The sequence below is a fragment of the Hermetia illucens genome, chromosome 5 (assembly GCF_905115235.1).
Source record: "Hermetia illucens chromosome 5, iHerIll2.2.curated.20191125, whole genome shotgun sequence".
NCBI classification, from domain to species: domain Eukaryota; kingdom Metazoa; phylum Arthropoda; class Insecta; order Diptera; family Stratiomyidae; genus Hermetia; species Hermetia illucens.
This window is the reverse complement of record NC_051853.1, coordinates 47623976-47639970: the sequence shown is the minus strand read 5'-3', so window position 1 is coordinate 47639970 and position 15995 is coordinate 47623976. Positions and strand designations below refer to the sequence as shown.

Sequence of the window (15995 nt, the reverse complement as noted above, 5' to 3'; positions counted from 1 at the left end):
TGGAGGCACCGGAAAAGGTCGACTATAAAGTGCGGTTCGGAGCCAGGAACGCAAAGGTGAAAGTGTTTCGCTCTGCAAAACCGGACGACGACCTAGACCCAATCGCCAACGAGCTGTTGGAGGAGATGACGATCGACGGTCAGACGGGGACTGACGAGCCCCCTACGCAAGCAGATCATGCTGAGGGTAACGCAGATGAACCTGCAGCACTCGAAGTGCGTCTCGGCTAATCTGCTTGTCTTCCTCATAGAGGAAGACATCGACATCGCACTAATATAGCACCCTTGGTCCGAGGCGGTCGAACCATCAAAGGACTCCAAAGTAAATATTTTAATTTATTCCACAACACAGGAGACGCTAATAAGGGCAGACCTAGAGTATGTATGCCTAGCTCTAGCTAGAGTCAGGCTACGGACACTGGGTAAGCCAGTCTTCGGGGACTTCAGAGAGATTTCTAGCTGCAAGGTGGGAGGGCTGCTTTCCTTTGTGAATGCTACGGGCTGGCTCTGAAGATCCGAACCGGCTTGACTCTTCCTCCCTGCTCTCATAACAGCAATCACGGCTTTAGGAGTTTGTTGTATCAAAACGACGCACCACAACGCTAATTGGGCCACTGATACCTACCTACCTGTTCGCATTACTTACCGAACTCTATACAGTGAAGCTGATTTATATGAGCTTCAAGGACTGGAAGGTCTTTAAGGAACTGTTCCCACAGACCATTTTAAACAAGATTTGATACTGTTTTGGGTCTTTATGGAGCTATTTCCAACTTCAGATTCGCTTTAATACTTGTACCGAGTAAAGTCCCAATCTAACTCATTTGTAACCAGCTGCCTACGCAATTCTTTGACCCAGTGATAGATATGTATAACGAGTGGTTTGCTCATTTTTAGAGAACTTGTTCTGCATTGACCCCAAGTTGTATTTAGTCGCCCTTGCCTACTGCCGCCTGATATCCATGTTTTCATTTGATAATGTTCGTATTTCTTGAGAAATTTGTGTGTTATTTATGGCAGCTACTGTTCACACCTTAGTCACTCTACCTGTTGGATCTCAGATGATAAATTTTATCTGGGGATTTGGGAACCAGCAGGGTACAATAAACGACGAGCAGTAAACCGTGGGCGGTTAAATTATAAAGGATTTTGGGAGTTTATAATTTTGTATTTAAATACAAGGAAATTTTCTTTTAGAACGTCTGCTTGAAGGATAATCCTTTTTAGTTTCTACATGCTCCAACTGGTCTTTATAATGTGATCATGATATTAAATTTACAAGCAAAGATATCAACATTGGTCTGCTCGTATCTGTATCTCAAAATTGCAACACAAAATGACGCAGTTGGGCATGATAGCTTCAACTCAACTTACTTACATACTCTTACTATCTTTCTGTATCAGGCATGCCAATGACTAGGTAGTAATCTACCGGCGTCTTAGATACTACCTGAAGCAAGTCCGCTGTCTCAATGGAGTCAAACGTGTTCATGGTTTTTTGAGTATCTTAAATTTGGTCGATCAGCTGCTGCTCAAAGAGCGCATTTTGGTCGTGCGGCAGCGATCAACAGCACGCGATTTCTGCACTAGGAAAACGGTTCAGTTTGTGGAAGTCCGCGATCGCGCGCTAAGGTGTACTCCGGTGTAGCGCATTCCTTTGCTCAGTACTTTTCACTAACTGAAGCCGCTCTAACAATAGAAGTGCATGTACCTTGGTGGAGTCTTGTAAGTCACGGCGTAATGCTAATATCAAGCCAGTTTCAATTTATCAAATCAGTCTAACGTTGACTGCGAATGCTCGACGTTCTTGCTCCAGCACTACCGGGTCTTAATTAAGATTGAAACGATCGATGTTACTCGTACCTTTGGCTTCTCTCACAGGCTTGCGATAAGCTTTTGGAACCTTTTCTCTGATAAAAGGATAGCTAAGTAATCAATCCTTGACAAAGAAACAACCAATCGACCCTCCATTTGGCTCCTAAGTGATACACTCGTAGCTACCTAAGTGCTTAATTTTCCTTTGAGTTTCAAAGTTTAGATTTTCCGCACCCAGAAAAGATAAGTGAATAAAATAATTTTGCAAGCAAGTGCGGCACTAGGGCGGTGCTCTGCGGAGCGCCTGCTTGTCGGTAATGGAAGTGTAGGTGGCTTATTGTCTGCTTATTGATTGATTGTGAATTCTATTATTTTGTCGGAAGATACAGAGTTTTCGCAGTTGTGACAAATTATTCAAGAGTTTAGTGTGCCAACGAATAGTTTGATCTGGCCGAGTGTGCACATGTGCTTGCGTTGGAAACGTTTGCTTATAATTCAATACGCGTTGCATGAGAATTGGTAAGTTGACTGTGAGATTTCAAAATATGAATACAAACAAGATTTCCTCACAAGTAATTATGGTTAATATCTGCGGTACCTGTTGTGCCTTTATTTCCTCTCATGTGAAGAACTTAATGGTGGTAACGATAAGGTGAGATTTCTATTGGAATTTTCATGATAACAATCTCTGATTTACCTTTAGTTTTCCTATAACAATAAGGAACAACGATTTGCGCATTTTCTCATGGAACGTGCGCTCCCTGTACAGAGATGAAGCTGATAAGCAGCTAGCCGATACCCTGTCCCAATATAGGGCTGATGTAACAGCGTTGCAAGAGATGCGATGGACAGGGACCGGTTTCCTGGAGAAGAGCCACTACACCATATATTATAGCGGCCATCCAGTAAACCATGTGCTCGGAGTAGGTTTCTTAGTCAGCCAAAAAATGAAACCTGCTGTTATCGGCTTTGAAAGTATAAGCGAACGGCTATGCACTCTGCGCTTGCGAGGCAAGTTTAGAAATATAAGCCTCATAAACGTTCACGCCCCTACAGAGGAGACTGCAGAGTCGGAGAAGGATACCTTCTACGAGGCAGTAGAAAGAACCCTCGAAGCCTGTCCCAGATATGATATCAAAATCATACTTGGGGATTTTAACAGCCAAGTAGGGAAGGAGCCCGTATTCAGGCGATACGTTGGCTCCCATAGCTTACACGAAAAAACAAATGATAACGGACTGCGGACTATTCAATTAGCAGGGTCACACGAAATGGTTGTTGGAAGTACCTGGTTTGCGCGGAAAGCGGTCCACAAACATACGTGGGCCTCTCCAGACGGGACCACTTTCAACCAAATTGACCACGTGTTGATCGAACGCCGCCACCTCTCAGCCTTGATGAATGTCAGAACATATAGGGGGGCCAATATAGACTCGGATCACTATCTCGTTGGCATGGTGCTCCGAGCTCGAATAACAATACCACCTAGAATCCCCTCTGAAAATCAGGTGAGAGTGAACACTGAAGCCATCCACAACACAACCCTCCGCGACACCTATAAGAGGGAAATGGATGCCGCAATAACCGCAGTCAATAGAGGACCTGGAGATGAAACATCAACTAATGATCTTCACAACCACCTGAAGAACGTTATCATGGATACGGCCACAAATATACTTGGCCCCAGCCGCAAAAGGAGTCGGAACGGCTGGTTTGACGATGAATGTAAGCTAGCAACGGAACGTAAGAATGCCGCATACCGAGTAATGTTGCATTCTCAAAGAACGCGGGCACGCGCAGAGACTTATCACGAACTCCGTCGAGCGGAGAAGCGACTTCACAGACGGAAAAAGGAAGCCTGGGAGAACCAACAAGTCTGTGAACTAGAAAAGTACAGGGAGCAACCGCACCAGGCGCGGAAGTTTTACCAACAAGTCAGCAGGATGAAGCCTTATACACCTCGATGCTCATCCTGCCGAGACAAAGAGGGAAATCTGATTTCCGACAGAATGGGCATATTAGAGCGATGGGTTGAGTACTTTGATGAGCTACTGAACAACCAGAACATCGGCGAGTTGGAGGTCCCGCCAACTGAAGACGACGGACAAATACTGCCACCACCAAGTTTAGGAGAAACAGTCCGTGCAATTCATCGGCTAAAAAATCATAAGTCGCCAGGAGCCGATGGAATTACAGCCGAATTGGTTAAATATGGAGGCGACCAGTTACACCAAGTGGTTCATCAACTTGTGCTCAAGGTATGGGACAGCGAATCAATGCCTGACGATTGGCAGCGAGGCATAATCTGTCTCATACATAAAAAGGGAGATATCACACAGTGCAGCAATTATAGAGGTATCACGTTGCTGAGTACCATCTATAAGATATTCTCCACTATCTTGCTAGGCCGGATAGCCCCATACGCCCAGAACATCATTGGCCCATACCAAAGAGGCTTCACTCCAGGCAAATCAGCAACAGATCAGATTTTCTCTCTGCGGCAAGCGATGGAAAAACTGTTGGAATATGGACAACAGTTGCACCATCTGTTCATCGACTTTAAAGCCGCCTATGATAGCATAGCCAGGGTAAAACTGTACACGGCCATGAGGGAATTCGGTATCCCGACGAAATTAATAAGACTGACTAGGCTGACCCTGACCAATGTGCGAGGCCAGATAAAAGCAGCAGGATCACTCTCAAGACCATTTGACATCAACAACGGTCTACGACAAGGGGATGCCCTATCATGCGTCCTCTTTAACCTGGCCCTCGAGAAGGTGATCCGTGATGCTGAGGTGAATGCAAGAGGTACGATCCTCTTCAAGTCCACCCAACTACTGGCCTATGCTGACGATATCGACATCATGGGAAGAACCACCCGAGACGTTCAAACTGCCTTCATCCAGATCGAGCAGGCGGCGCGAGATCTTGGGCTGCACATCAATGAAGGCAAGACAAAATACATGGTGGCAACGTCAGCACCGAAGACGAATCAACCAACAACATCAAAGCGCACTGGTCAAACACAAGCACGAACAAGAATAAGGATAGGGGAATACAACTTTGAGACCGTTGACAATTTCTCCTATCTAGGGTCGAAAATCACAACCGATAACAACTACGATGATGAAATCCGCGCACGGTTGTTGTCAGCCAACAGAGCCTACTTCAGCTTACAAAGACTGTTCCGCTCGAAACGTCTCACCATAGGGTCAAAGCTCTTACTGTACAAGACTATGATCTTGCCAGTCCTCATGTATTCCTCGGAAACTTGGGTTCTTAGCAAGAAAAATTGCGAACTCTTGGCCGCGTTCGAGAGAAGAATCCTCCGAAGAATTTTTGGCCCCCTACATGAGGATGGACGATTCCGTAGCCTACACAATGACGAAATCTATGAGCGATACCATGACCGTCCGGTTGTGGATAAAATCCGGCTCAATAGGTTACGGTGGGCGGGTCACTTAATCCGTATGGATGAAGATGATCCCACCCGGAAAGTCTATAAGGGCAATATCTATGGTAGGAAAAGAAGACGAGGCAGACCCTACCTAAGATGGAGCGATGGCGTGGGCCAGGACGCCAGACAGCTTTTAGGGATATCGAATTGGTGGACCTCGGCGCAAAACCGGGATGTCTGGAGTTCCTTATTAAGGCAGGCCTAGACCGGATACCGGTTGTTGCGCCGTTGATGATGATGATGATGATGATAACAATAAGGGAATTGATACCTTTTGCGTTCATTGGTATCAAAGGGCATCCAATTTTGAGCTCAGATCTAAATAATCTAAATTACAAGAAAGACTTTCACATCTTGAAATAAAGGCAAGTTAGTTTCAATATAGATTTCGGGTCAAAATTCAATATTTCGGGCTAGCTGTATCAGCCGCGTGAAAAACTTTCCAAAAGTAATTATTTTTAGGGTTTTGTGTAAGGGTTGTTGCTCTGTCTTTTTATTTTTGGTCGTTGGGAAAAGGAACGGTTTAGAACTTCTTACCATACGGTAATGTGAGGCATTTACTCACTAAAACCACTCCTTCTCCTTCGCTTACCCCTGGGACTGTCAATTCGGTATTACTTTAGGGGGCAGGATCAGTTACGAACTGCGGTTGGTGCAGTTATTTACTAGTTTCCTCCGAAGCTCCTCGTTCCTCAACAGATTCTGGATCGCCTTAATTAATTTCTCTACTACCTTCCAGCTTCTTTCAGAGGCTAGCTTGTAGTCCACGAAGTCAATTTCCACCTCCGCCTTGCGGCGAACTTCAGGAATTTAAAAACAATAACCACTGCATCCTCAGGAATCATCACGCATGTCGGGCAATATGGGTAGTCATCACGCCCGAAGGGATAAAGGTAAACAGTACTCTCCGTGTCCGCTTAGGAAATTAATTAGGTCGTAGCTAACTTCACGGTGCCTTCGCTTGGTGCATTTTGAGACATATGGGATAATCCTGTGAGTCCATCGTCGTTTACGTTAATTATCCTATATTTTTTGCTACATAGCTTCACTTCGTGCTAATTGTCGACGGTAGGTACAGGACTCGCCGTTGCATAGGTTGGGTCATAGAGGCATCGACCCTCGTTCGCCAAGATGTCGATGGGGACATTACATGCATTGTATGATATGATGCTGTACGGTAAGCGCTTCTAGCTTCTGCTTCCAGCTTTAATGTCGACACCCAGATTGGGGCTGCATAAAGCAGTATGGAATTGACAACTCTCGAGATAAGACGCCGACGGCTTTGCTTAGGGCCACCTACATTCGATACCATTTTTGCCAACAATGGAGCAACCCCGGAAGCGTTCGTTGCTAAATTTTTAAGATGCGACTTGAATTTCATTTTTTTGTCAGTCATGACTCCTAGGTATTTAAGCGTTGTTTGCGGACGTATGATGTCTTCGTCAATCTTGATCTTTATCGACGTTTGTTTCCTTCGCTTGGTGGTCAGAAATACCACGGTTCTATGCTCTGCGAGCACCAAACCAGCGTCTTTCTGCCAAGATTTGGTTTCAAAAATTGTCTCGTTTGTGAGGACTTCGATGTCTATAATATCTTGTGCCACGATAGTGACTCCGATGTCGTCACTCCTCTGGGTAGCTATAACTTCAAAATTCCTTCATATATTATTATTTATAGGAGAGCACCGAGAACCTTGTGGTTGTTCTATACGTCTAAGGTTCATCGTCCGCATTGCAACAAAATAGCCTCTTCGGGAGGAATTCTGTGACTATGTGCACCAGGTATTCGGGAGCGTCTAATTTGGCTAAAACTGTAATTATTTTGCTCCATTTTGCAGCACTAAAGCCATCCTTCATATCAAGAGTAACTATCGCACACGATTTATTGGCCTCTGTTGTTTACTCCGCAATTTTCGTCACCGTACTTATTGCATTGACAGTAGGTATTACCTTTCGGAGTCTGAATTACCTATCTGAGAGCAGTCTCCCTTTCTGTGATCGGAACAAGCCTATTGCAAATGACCCCTTGTGAAGGTTTCCCACGCGTTTAGTAGGCATATAGTCCTATTAGACGAAAGATCACCCAAAGGATTTTTTGGCTTTGGGATTAACACAAGCTTTTATTTCCTCCTCTTTTCCGGAAAAATCCTTTCTTTGAAGCACGTCGTAAATGTTTCAGCGAGCTACCTTGGAACTGTTTGGCGGCCACTACCAGAGCTTTATTCGGAATGCATCTACCTTCTTCGGGGCTTCCAAGACTTCTTTAGTGGTTACATCGGGAATTTCTTTGAGATCTATGTGGAGAGTGGATAGGTTCGATTCACTTGAATTTTATGGAAAGAGAATACTAATGATATCCCGCAACAACTCAGGTTGGTGGTGAGCGTTTACCTTTGATTCATGCCATTACTGCCTTGTATGCACCTTTCCATGGGTCGGAGTCTGCTTCCTTGCATAACCTCTTAAAGTATTTAGGTTTACATCTATAAACGGCTGATTGTAGTTCCTTTTATACGGGTTGTGCAAATCTTGGGACTCAGATCAGTTTCTGCTACGTTGACTGTGCCTCTGACTTTTAGGCAAACTGCGTGTTGGGTATTCGTTTCTTGGGTATAGTGCGACGTGGCATGGAAACGTCACCTGCTATCTACACCCTTTCAAAAACTTTTACTTCTGCATTTCCCAGCAGTATCGCCTCCTGCAATAGAACTTCTTCAAACATTTGCTTATCAAGTTTCTTAGATGTTCAACCTGCTATTGCAGTTTTCTTGATATGTTTTGATCCTGTCCTATCTCCATCTAGAAGATGATGGCTTTGATCTCTGTGCGTGTATTCCTCGCTCACCTGCGATTGGAGGCCTCTAGATAATCTGTCGCTAGCAAACGTAAGGTCAATCATCAATCCCATAACCCGTTTCCGAAAAGTACTGACGCTGCGAGTATTTGTCAGAACGACATTCAGACGTGAAAATGCTTCGAGAAATATGCGGTCTGTCGTGTTTATCTCACGAATGTCCAATCCTTAGTCCAAACGTTAAAGTCGCCAGCTGTTATTACTCGGTTGTGGCGGTTTGTTTCGGAAGTTAATCTTTCTACCATCAATATGAATGCACCTAATGTGAGGTTTGGCGTAGCGTAGTAACTGGATATGTGAATGCCATCTACTTTAGCTCGTGTCAATCCGTCTATTGCTTGGCTATTGCTCATGTTCTCGATCTCTCGGTTTCCGCAGGCCCATATTGTCCTGATCTGTTCGATACAAAAACACCACCGTGGAAGTCTTGTAATATTTGTGCATGTGTGTGTTGTGATGGCAATGTCAATTTCATTTTCAGGCACGCTTCGACACAGCAGCTGGTTTAAATTTGGTTGTAGGAAATTCATTTACGAAAAGCTGAAATCGCCTTCTTTAACGCCGGACATTTGTAATTGCCTGTAATATAGTCGATGTTACTATCTCATAGCATTCTTTTTCGCATCTTCGGCACTTTTCTCAGGTTCTACTGATTGGCATTAGATTTGGTGGAAAGGGGAAACTGTGAACGTTCACGCATACAGTGAGTTACATTGTTCTACGGGAACTTTAAGAGGGTCTCCATACCTGCAAAAGGGGGGTGTGCAATTTTTTTACCTAATATGGTCATGTGAGGTAATGAAAGGCCTCGGTTAATACTTTTCAATTCTGTTCAGTTCTGAAATTTGATGGAAAATAGGTAAGGGTGGCGGCTGGAAAGTGGTTATTTTTTCATGCACCCATTCTCAAAGCACTCAACCGAAAAATCTGAAAAAAATTATGAAACTGATGGTTAATGATGAAATGCCAAATTAGGGTGAAAGAAAAAACTGCATCTCGAGTTTGACTGGAGCAAAGGAGAAACTGAGGGCATTAGGTTTTTTAACATGAGTTAAGCTCAGGTTTGATCAAATGTAAGGCTTTCATTCCCAAGTGAACTATTTTACTCTAATGGGCATTGCTTTCACCTAAAAGGATCGATGTGTGTAGAGCGGGTCCTTTTTTCTATCGTTGGGAAAGAAATTTTGCTTCCTTTTTATTTGAAGTTACATGTGAAGACTATCTGAAATTCACCCGTTGTAATCACTGCAAAAATAGTGGACCTGTATGAATACAGATGTCTCTTAACTTACAACATAACGTTTCTTAGGTTTGATTTTGTATGCAGTTTCTGCCGCCCAGTTCTTCTACCATGTACCATAAATCTTCCAAATGAATGTCGAGATAATTTGCTCAATATGTTTTGCGCTCTGGTTTTCAGATTAGGGCACGCTTCATGTGGCATATGCCAACTATTCCAATATATGTTCAAAGCGATTGTAAATGAATATTGCATACTTTGCGCCTTCGTCCTGGCTTGGGCACGTTGGGCATCCTAGCAAATTGTCATACCCAAACCTGTGTAGGTATCTGCGGTAGACACTGTAACGAAAAGCTAACTAAGTTAAATGGAAACTACAGATTATGTGCCCATCTATTTCACTGAGTCTGCCATTTGCCATTCATTCTCGTGGCATATCTTGGTCGGCCGAATTTTGGTAGCATTCGCGAGAAGGCGAATTTGAATTGTAGTCTATTGTAGAGCATGATTCGCAAGTATTTAACTGTTTTATCCATTCCTATGTTTTGTTGTCAATCATGTGTTTTGATGTCTTTCAAACTCTTCGGCTTTTTATTAAAACGGTTTCCGTCTTGTGATCCACGAGTAAAAGCCCACCAGTGTTAAGCCAGCTTTGATAATTCCCAATTGCTTCACCCGCTGCACTCTTAAACGCGGGCATGTGTTTTGCCACAGTAGCCTTGGCAATATCGTAGCGAAACAAACCAATTTTATTTCTTCTATTTGAAATAAGCGTAAGAGTTTATCGTACGTCGCGCATGAGGATCGTCGGTTAACAAACGGTAGTAGTTTGTACCCTTGCCAATCTCGTATTTTAGCTCCTTGCCGGTAAAGTAGCTAGTTACTATGCTATCCTCAGATAGCGCTGAGTATTCATTCTGATGAGTGACGTTTTGACAGACAACTACTTTACCGGAAGTCTGCCGTATTCAAAAAACATATTGGGCGATATGATGGTGATGTGTTTGTTTTTGATAACAAAACCAAGCTTTGCTCTTCCAGTTTTTAGGGAATACGACTTGTCTGGGCATCAGCTTTTATTGTTTGTAATATCATTAGGTCTAAGCGGCTTGTTGTAGTTTACTTCCTTGCATAGTTTGACCAATCCGTCTTCTGTAATACGAGGCATAGGCATGCTCCCTGAATGGGTATCTCCGATTGCTTGTTGTTTTTGCTATTGATTTCAGTATTGTCACATAAGTTATTGACGGTACTTTCTTGCCCTTTGGTTTAGACATCACCACTCTGTCGATTGTACACCGGGGTTTTATGTCATTTCATTGCATAGGTTTTTAAAGCTTCCGCCGATCCTGAAACATACCCTTATCAGAAAAATTATCCTTTTATTTTGGATCCGTTATTCACTACATTCAAAGATGTACATTTTTAGAGTAGCTCTGATGTTGTCATGCGGACCTCTACTTTTCCGTCTCTCGCTTTATTACCTAGCATTGTCTAAAATTCATCTGCTGTCCAACTAGGTCTGGTGTCATAACTGGTCTCGGACTATCTCGCAGTGACTGAAATTTATCAGTACCTTCATGATGATTTTATAATATTCAACGTCCTCCCGAATATTGGACAGACTTAGGATTAGAAACCTGCATGCTTGCCACGGACTTCGCCGATGGTTTTTAAAAATTCATTTGTCTTTTCTCCTGATTCACTAATTTGAAGTAACATGTACCTATTCCGAGTCCTTTCAATTTTGGACTGAACTCATCATTTTTGACGCTCACTGGATAGAGTGCTACGAATTTTATTTTTTTAATCAAAATCGTGCCATACCACGGTATTTTGTTCTTCTTTGCCATTGGCCTGTTGGCCCTTTCATCCATAAGCTTCCTCTGTTGTTCATTCGTTTTTGGCTTGTAGCGTTTGTTATATAATCGCATTCTCAGTTCTTGTATTCGGCGTTACTTGCGGCTTACGTTTCAGATTTGAGAAATCTCCATTCAGAGTATTCTTCCTCTTTGCTGTGGAAGTGATTAATCTCGAAGGTATTCGCAAGGAGTAGTTATTTCGAACGACTTTGTTCGTCTTCTCGCCAATCAGTTTTTGTCAATTAATATAGAGCTGTAATACTCTAAGCTGCATCACCATTGGTTGGTGAAGGGAGTATTTTTTTCTGTCCTCCTGCATTTCCACCATTTTCCTAATTTAATCAAGTTTATGGAAATTGCCTTCTTCTAGTAGTAATTGGGCGTTTTTTTGCTGGCACTCTGTTGTGAGCTTGCGTCGGATGATTCTCAGGAGTTTTAAACTATTTCCCCAGGGTTTCGTTCACCGACCTCTGTTCTCGTTCTGGTATTATTTATGTTACATGTATCAATATTGATTGGATTCTCCACTTAAACCCGCCCGAATTTTTAGTCAATACAATATTCTATGGTTATGTATTATATTATAAACTGGGCCATGCACTCAAGTCTCCCAGGATTTCAGCAGAACGGAGATATTTACAGCATTAAAGTCGCTTCGGTAAGATTCTACATTAGGTACATACTCAGGTAACATGTTTTGCAAACGCCAGACAAATCGTGTTCCAATTCGTGGTCCAGAATTGTGTGCCATGCACGCTGCTTTTCTTAGGTTTATCTTCAGGGTGACTTTCTCCAAGATTTTTATACCTACAACCAGACCTGGCATAGGACCTTGTTTTTCGATGCAGCGAATCCACTGTTCACTCTCTCTTATAAGTTTCAGATGAATGTCCAGATGGTTACCACGTGAGGAACAGAAAACAATCTGATAGCAGAGCTATAGACCGTAGAATAGAGTGTCCATCCTAGTCCGAGCAGACCTCTTAAGCTTCTTCTTCTTTAGCTTTTGTCCAGTTTGGTGGGATCAGCTCGTCTGGATTGAATTCGCCACTCTTTGCGATCATAGACTTGGTATGTGTAGAGTCGCGAAGCACTAAAATCGCACATCTAGCTTATCAAGCAATCCCTATTTTAGCCAGCCTTTTCATCGTTTACCAACGATTTTGATGATCTGGTCAATATTACTGAGTTGAGTTCTCATCTCCTTTGATTACATGACCATGCTATCAATCGATGGGTAAATATTTATATGAGAAGTATGTCTCTCGCAATTTGTATACAATTGGCGAACGCCCATATCGATGGGAAAAAACCCATTTTGATCGCGAGTCTCTTTATTTCGGACGTGATCATAGCATGTTATGCCGCTAATCCAACGCAACATCTTTGTCTTTATTGCGGGGTAGCATTCATTGTCTTTGTTAGTCGACTAGTACCCAGAACCATGACAAAATTAGCGGCACTGTGGTAGATTTAAGCGATCGTTGATGCATCAATTACAAACAACGCCAGTTATGGAATGCCACTTTATCAAAGTTGCGCGGATGGGTGAGAAAGTTGCATAGCGTAGTCCATCGTTGGCTGTTCCCCACGCTCTGAGATACTTTAATCGACTTGTACTCGACAGCTTGCTGTAACTAACAGTAATAGTGCCTGCTTCATTTGGATGAGTCGTTACATTTAGATTTAGTAGAAATTAGTGTTTCTTCTTGAGTTACTGTTTCGCAGTTCTTGGCAAACCTGGCTTCATTCACGGTAATTTAACCGGCTTAGTGAAAGCGGCTTTCAAGAATTGATCGCATTCTTGAAAGCCGCTTCTTCGTTCGTTCAGTCTTCATTGTAGGGGCTAAAAATCTTATCGAATAGTAATTTGATCATTCTGCTGGAAAACCTTTATTTTCCCTTTTTGTTCTACCTTCTTCAGTAATGCCATTAAACAACTTACTGAGCCATAATGTTGGCTCCCAACTCTTTGCATCCAAAGCTCAGCTACTATGTTATCACGACATTTTTATTTTGTCGGGCTTCATTCGTCCTTTTACCTCTTCGCCTCTGATAAGTGGAATACCTGGAAGTGCGGAGCGGTCGGATGCGGATTCTGTCATGGAAATCTGCTCGAAGTATTCTATCTGTCGATCACATTTACCAATTGGCGTTTTATCGAAGAAAAATTTATGAGAGGGGCGTTTCTCTTCTTCATTTGGACATCTAAAACTGAGTATCTCGGTCGATGAAACGCCCTCCAGGCTTGGTGATTCCAAGGGTTGCATAGACCGCTTGTTATCGTATTTTTGGTTGCATGTAAAGGTTGCAGACGTAAGATCATTTCGCCTCTTTTTATGCGATTCAATTAATGATGCCGATTCGTTCGATTCTCGAACTTGATTGGCAGGACAGCAATCAACGGCCAGGGGTAAAGATTTTGTAGGAAACGGTTTTGCTGTCAACGGCGGTCAATGTTTTGTAATAATATGGAATGCGCTGTCTTGGTCAGGTCCATGTGCCATGGTCTTCTTCAAACAGACGGAGGATATTGCTATACCCTTGGCTGAAATCTTATATAGCCTGGATGCTTCGATAGTGTATTCCTTCACAAAATTTCCTGAAATTATTTCTTTTTGCTTTTCACTAATCGCTTTGATATGCGACATTCTGTGCCTGTTTTGTCCTAATATATACTGTGCATTCTCGTCCTCAGTGGTTACTGTTTCGATTTGGATAGATTTCGAAGTTCTCGAATAATTATTTAAGGTTACATTCACGTTATAAACTGCGAATTGTAAGCCAGCAGCGGAAGGAAAGAATGCTGCAAGTGGCACTGTTGTAATTTCAAAGAACGCGGGTATGCGCAGAGATCTATCACGAACTAAGCCTGGGAGAACCAACAGTTCTGTGAACTCGAGAAGTACAGGGAGCAACGGTACTAAGTACGCAAAACCAAAAAGGTGAGCAAGACGGAGCAATATATACATCGATGCTCATCCAGTCGAAAAAAGAAGAGAAATATGATTTCCAATCGTATGGGCATATAAGGGCGATGGGTTGAGTACTTAGATGAACTGCTCAATAAACAAACTATCAGCAATTCGAAGGTTGCGCCAACTGAAGACGATGGATAAATACTCCCACTACCAACCATCGAAGTAACAGTCCAGGCAGTTCGGCTTAAGAATCAGAAGTCGCTAAGTGCCGATGAAATCAAAGCCGAATTGGTTAACTATTGAGGTGACCATCCGTAATATAGGTCCCAGGGCGAAAATAAAGCTCGGTAGTTCCTTGGAGCTGAGAAACGCCTGCTAAAACAATCCCAACAGCTCTACTACCAAATCGTCTCTCTACTACTACGTGGTGATCGCTGGAAGTTCTTTCGCGGCTTTCCGCGCCTAAAAACGGAGAATTTATTTCAACTGGTCCTGCAGGCTGAGAGTTCGGTAGAGCTAAGAACTCTACATGGAAAACTACTTGCTATGGAGCCACAAAAGGAGCCTCGGACTGGATGGAGGTTACAACGACAAGCCTGGCAAAGAAAACAGCCTGATGATTTGCGTATTTTCTCATAAAACGTGCGCTCCCTGTACAGATCCAATGCCGCCGATACCCTGTCCCATCATAAGGCTGATGTTACGGCGTTTTAAGAAATGCGTTGGATAGGGAACGGTTTCCTAGAGAAGAGCCACCGCACCATACATTATAGTGGTCCGTAGACTATGTGCTCGGAGTAGTTTTCTTAGTCAGACAAAAAATGCAACCTGCTGTTATCGGCTTTGAATACATAAGTGAAAGGCTATCCACTTAGTATTCACGCACCTACAGAAGAGACTACAGAGTCGGAGTCATAAGGATACCGATGATAACGGACTGGAAGTATGTGGTTCGGACTACAAACAAACGTGGGCCTCACCAGATGGGACCATTTTCAAGCAAATTGACCATGTGTTCACGAACTCCGTCGAGTGGAGAAGCGACTTGACAGACGGAAAAAGGAAGCCTATGGGAACCAACAGGTCCGTAAACTGGCAGGATGGCAGCAGGATGAAGGGAGGCATCCGTTTTGCAACAGTATGGGCATATTCGAACGACGGGTTGAATATAGTATTTTAATGAACTGTTTAACAACTAAAATATCGGCGATTTGGAGGTTCAACCATCTGAAGACAACGCACAAATGTTGCCACCACTAAACATAGAAGAAACAGTCCGTGTTCATCGGATTAAGAATCATAAGTCGCCAGGAGCCGATAGAATTACAGTCGAACTGATCAAATAATAACTATGTCAAGCGGTTCATCAACTTATGCTCAAGGTGTGAGACAATGAATCAATGCTTGACGACGGGCAACGGGCCATTACTTGGCCCTTAGATAAAAAGGGAGATATCGGCAATTATATTGGTATCACGATGCTGAGTACCATCTATTCTCCACTATTTTGCTAGGACGATTAGCCCCATTCACTTAGAACAGCATCGGCTCATTTCAAAGAGGTTTCACTCCAGGCGAACTGTTGGAATGTGGCCATCAGTTGCACCATCTTTTCTTCGCCTTCAAGGCCGTCTGTGATAGCATAGGGAGAGTAAAACTGTACACGACTATGAGAGAATTCGGTTTCCCAACCAGCTTGGTAAGACTGACCAGGCTGACCTTGAAAAATATGTGAAGCGAGTCGCTTAATCTATGTGGGTAAGTAAGATCCCGGAATATCTATGGTAGAAAAAGAAGACGAAGAAGATCCTGCCTCAGATGGGGCAATGACATAGGCCAGCACGC

The 15995-nt window shown here is 43.2% G+C and overlaps 1 protein-coding gene across 1 annotated transcript in view; it reads left to right on the top strand.

Annotated features, from left to right (window-relative positions):
• The first annotated feature begins 1582 nt into the window (after nucleotides 1-1582).
• LOC119657371 (adhesive plaque matrix protein) overlaps nucleotides 1583-15995 on the top strand; it is a 226237-nt gene continuing 211824 nt past the window's right edge. Inside the window, exon 1 of the mRNA XM_038064254.1 lies at nucleotides 1583-2333. The gene's annotated coding sequence lies outside the window, so the exon portion shown is untranslated. The remainder of the gene's footprint in view (nucleotides 2334-15995) is intronic.